We start from the raw sequence: 5,286 nt of genomic DNA, 5'->3' as shown, positions 1-5,286 counted from the left end.
GGTCCATCATCCTTATTCAATAATTTAAATTTACTTTTTTTTTACATTTAATTATCTCAATAGATTCTCGTATATTCATACCAATTAAATTTCCATGTTGTGCTAAAATATAAAAAAAAAATTCCCGTTGAACTGTGGGATTAGTTTCAATAACACGTTCTGCTAAAGGTGAAATAGTAATATTATTACTTTTAACATTTCTTTTGTGTTCATTCATTTTAAATTTCTTTTAATTTGTCCTATGTAAACTTTTTTACATTCACCTAAAATTTTTTTATGTATATATACCAAATTTTACCTTTAAATCAATTTTATCTTTAGTTGTATTAAGAATTAGGCTGACTTTGTTCATCGGTTTGTATATCGGAAAGATATTTATTTGTTTTTGAATTTTTTTTTCATTATTTGACAAGATAAACCAGGTATATATGATAGTAGTAAACATTCTTTCTTACTTTTTCAGCAAATGGCTTTAACTTAATATTTTTGTCCCTGTTTTTTCTAATTTATTGACAACTCTGTCAACAACATCTGGATTAAAACCTCTTTCCACTGCTATGTGCTTAATTAACGATAACTCATTATTGATATCATCCTGTTTACAACATAATTTTAATATCCTATCCACATAAGTGTAAAAAACACAGATTGTTGATGTGGCGGAATGATTACAGAGAAAGGTTTACGATAAATGGTAGTTTCCAATTTATCCTTATTTTTACTCGCTAAAACATCCAAAAAAGGTTAACAACCATATATTTTCAACTTCATAATTAAATCTTATAGAATTATCAATGTTATTAAAGTAATTATCAAAATTAGCTAGTTCATCTTTACCATACCGCTAAAGTAAGAATGTGTCATCCACATACCTTAACCAAACTTCAGGTTTTTTTATCTGCTTTTTCCAGTGCTTCACTTTCAAAACTGTCCATAAATAAATCACATAATAACGGAGATAAAGGAGAACCCATAGCTAAACCCTGTTTATAAACATTGCTATTAATTTGGAAAAATGAGTTCAATAGCTTTTTTCACAGGTACTTTGGTAAACATTGACACAACATCAAACGATACCAAAAAATCTTTTTGATCTAAAATTATATGCTCAATTATTTCCACAAATTAAAACGAATTCTTAACCACGTATTTATTTTTATCCCTTAAAAATGAGAATTTTTTTAGATATAAATTTTGCTACATTATAAGTTGAACTCTTAATATTGGATACAATAGGTCTGAAATTGTTACCAATCTTATGAACTTTAGGCAAGGCATATAAGCTAGGTAAAATAAAGTTACTGGGGATTAAACTTTGCTTTTCATAAGATGTTAGAGTTATACAACTCCTAATTTTTTCTTTAACCATTGTATGAAGTTTATTTATAGGATTAAGTTTAATGTTCTCATACAGACCTTCTTTCAAAATTTCTTCAACTTTAGAATCGTAATAATTTTTATTAAAAATAACAGTTTGTCCCCCTTTATTAGTCTTACAAATGACAACATCGTGTTCCTTTAAATTTTTCAAAATTTCAAAGTCCTTTTTATTATTATTTTTGAACTTAAAATTATTTAATAAAGTGCAACACTCACTTCAAATAATATGCGCTTTTTCATCATTTATTTTTTCAAGTTAGTTTCAATTTCAGTTAAGATATCTTTTTAAAATCTTTTTTTTGACCAAATGAGAAATTTAAACCTCTGTTGAAAACATCAATATCTTTATCATTTAGTATTAAATCAGATTTATTTATGACTTTTGGGTTATTTAAAAAACTATTGTACTTATCTGGCAATGAATCTAGTTTGTAATGTTCTTCATTCATTTCTTTTTTCTGAATTAATAAAGTTTTTAACTTTTTGTCCAACGTAGTTTTACATGTAGCAATATTTTTTTTGTGGGTATTATTTATCCATGACTTCATTTCCTATTCCGTCCAGTCTTTATTCATTTCCTTAGATAGAGCTAAATGCAATAAATACACTCTTTTTTTTTCTTTCTCGGCTCTGAAACTTATTTTTTGTCGAATCACAATATTCAGTATCTTCTCTTTAGTCTTATCAAGTTGATACTCCACTTTCTTGTTCTTAATATTGCAATCCAGTTTCATGAATTTTGGCATTATTTTATTTCGTTTACACCTCATTAAATATGCTAGTTGTTGAAGGTATTTTTTTTACTTCAGTCTTTGTCTTGCAAAACATTTTGCCATATATATTCATAATACAACTAAAGAAAAAATTGATTTAATGAAAAATTTTGGTAAAATATTATGTGAATGTAAAAAGTTTATATAGGACAAACTAGAAGAGATTTAAAATTCTGAATGACTGAACACAAAATAAATATTAAGAATAATAATATTACTATTTCACCTTTAGCAGAACATGTTAGTGAAACTAATCCCACCATTCAATGGGAATTTTTTTTCATTTTAGCACAATCTGGAAATTTAATTGGTATGAATATACGTGAATCTACTGAGATAATTGAATGTAAAAAAAGTAAATTTAAATTATTGAATAAGGATGATGGACCTGATGGAAATGTTGTCAGTAGATGGCGTAAAAGTCTTTAATATGTAAATTGGTGATTTGATAATTGTATAAATAAGTGTTATTTTTGCAAAACATTACATTCCCGAGGATGACGCAGTAGTATACGTCGAAACATGTAGAATGTATGAGAGTCTAGTACGTTTTTTCCTGTACAGTAAGTTATTGTGTTTCAGTAATTTGGAGACCGGAAACAATCTCATTTTTATAGAATTGTGTATGAAATAATCGTTTTTTTTAAAAATTGTGAGTTTTTTTAATAATGAAATTTATGTTAAACTTTATTAGGCGTATTAGGCCTGCAGTAGTTTCAGGACTTCTGTTTAAAAGTTTTGTTTTCGGAACTGAGCCTAGAGCAAACGTTAAGAAAAAAATATTTTTCATACTATTTTTGTCACATAATCCAAACGAACTAGACAAATGATAAAACAAGATTATACTACTATGTAACAGCGTAACAGGCTTTCCGATGCAAAATGGTAATACACTAAAATCGTAACGATGTGTTTAGATCAGTGATTTAGAACTTTCGAGATGGGTACATTCTTTCTATTTAATGACATTAAAAAAACAAACTAATATGGATCAACTTGAAACAACAGAACCATCCAAAAAGAGACGTGTAACTAGTTGTAGCGTAGCTGTGAGAATCAACCATCGCATACCTCAAACAACTGGAGAATGAAACGAGTATGCATGCTATTCTATACGATGGCATACAAGTCAAGTTGTACGTATGCAATCAAACTGTTGAACCAAGGGTTGGAAATTCTACAACCTAGTACAGTAGATGGATTATGGAAGCAAGGAGGGAGTAGTGGTGTGCTTTGGAGATGACAGACTTACGACGAAGCCTTTTTCAATGGAAACTACCCTGCAGGGTTATTGTCAAGATCCACGATCGTCAGATGGAGAATGATCAAATGTAGCGATATGAACTGTACTGACGTGATGAGAAACCATAATTGCTTTAATATAACATACCCAACCCCTGCATGTTATATATGAGCACTCACACAAACATAAACAATTTTTGTCTTTAATATCGAAAACTAGTTACAATTATTGTAACAGATCTGTAAAGTAACCCAAATCAATTTTCGTTTCTGAAAAGCTATTACTACTTTCTACTTCAGTAACATTATTGTGTCAAATATTTTATCACAGCTCTGTTAGGTATTTACAGAACAGACCGTATCGCTGCCAACAATTAATATTTCAGTGCTTTTAACAGGATATTCCTGTCTGCATCTGTTAGTGTTTCCTTCACCTTTCTCTTATGAAATACTTAATATATTTAAAAGATTTAATCCTATTTTAATTGAGCTCATTAACTAATATTTCTAAAGTTATTTAAGTCTCCCACCTCATCGAAATAGTTCAGCTTATTTTAGCTCGGAAATGTGGGCACTAATTCTCTTTGACTTAATGATGGGTTTGTTTAAGAATGTAGTTGGTTATTTCTTAAGAGTCGTTGAAAAATGTTTCTTCAAACATTTCGGATATGGTCCGTGGGATTGGCAAATGAACTGAATTTCTAAGAGAATGAAACAAGTGACGTAGTGTTTTTATCCTTGGAAAGTGTGTGGTATTCTAAGGTACACCTAAAACAAACAGGTAAGGTATTATAACCACAAAAACAGGGGGTTTAGTTAGATTTGACATGGAAAGTGGAAATAATTCTGACTCAAACAGAAGTAACACCCTATTTCGACACAAGGAAAAACTTGGAATAAGTGAGCAGACGACTTCATTAAACAAAACACAAGGCCAATTTTTTTGTAAACGCCAGATATATTCTGTTCAAGAACTAATTTTAATTAAAATTATGTTCAATCCTGAGTCTACTAGAATTTCCCAGAATGCCATGTTACCGAGCATGCTCCCGTAACAAGAAAAAAGGAAACTAGAGTATCCAGCTTCTTTGTTCCTCACATGTGACCCACAATCTATAGCGCGTAGGCATATCATGGACTTCCTACCTTATGTAGTGATATGTAATTATATCAAAGTTTCAATTATGTACTTCCTTACTGTCATGGCGGCTGCACATGATCCAGAAATTTCACTAACTTTAGGTTCTTGGTTGTTCGCGGCTCTGTTCTCATAGTAGAGAAACACATACTTGGCTTGCAGGAATGTTCCTGGATAGGATCAGGTATCCAGATTAAACCAAGGTGTACAGGGGCAGGGGGGGGGGAAGCAGCTGATCAATACTGCCTAAGAACAGGGAGTCACGAGGTAATGCTATCTCCCAAACAAAGAAAGTTAGTTTTCATTCGAAATTTAAGCGTGCTTTCTAAGTTCCGTTTTCACTAGACAATCCAGAAATATGACTAACTTTTGAGATCAACGTGTGTAGTCCAGCAGATGTCCACCTTGAGAGAGAGTAAACTGCAGGGCTAAACACTGTCTCATCATCATGTGTCGTCTTCCTAAGGAAGGTTGGCTGTCACAATCCTCCACTTCTGTCTGTTCTGCGCTTCTCTCTCAAAGTATTCATATTTTGCTATCTCAGTCCACTCTTTAATGTTTGTTATCTGCTCTGTTCTTAGTCTTCCTCTGTATCTTTTCTCTTCTATTTGACCCTCTAGTATGACTTGCTGGAAGTTGTCTCGTCTCATCATATGGCCAAAATATGCTACTTTTCTCTTCTTGATGATTGATACATATTTTTTCACATTTACCATACTAAGAACTTCTTTGTAACTGTGTACAAATTAAATA

This window comes from Limulus polyphemus, unplaced genomic scaffold, assembly GCF_000517525.1.
Source record: "Limulus polyphemus unplaced genomic scaffold, Limulus_polyphemus-2.1.2 Scaffold1087, whole genome shotgun sequence".
In the NCBI taxonomy this organism is placed as follows: domain Eukaryota; kingdom Metazoa; phylum Arthropoda; class Merostomata; order Xiphosura; family Limulidae; genus Limulus; species Limulus polyphemus.
The sequence above is the reverse complement of the archived record's forward strand: the minus strand, read 5'-3'. Positions refer to the sequence as shown.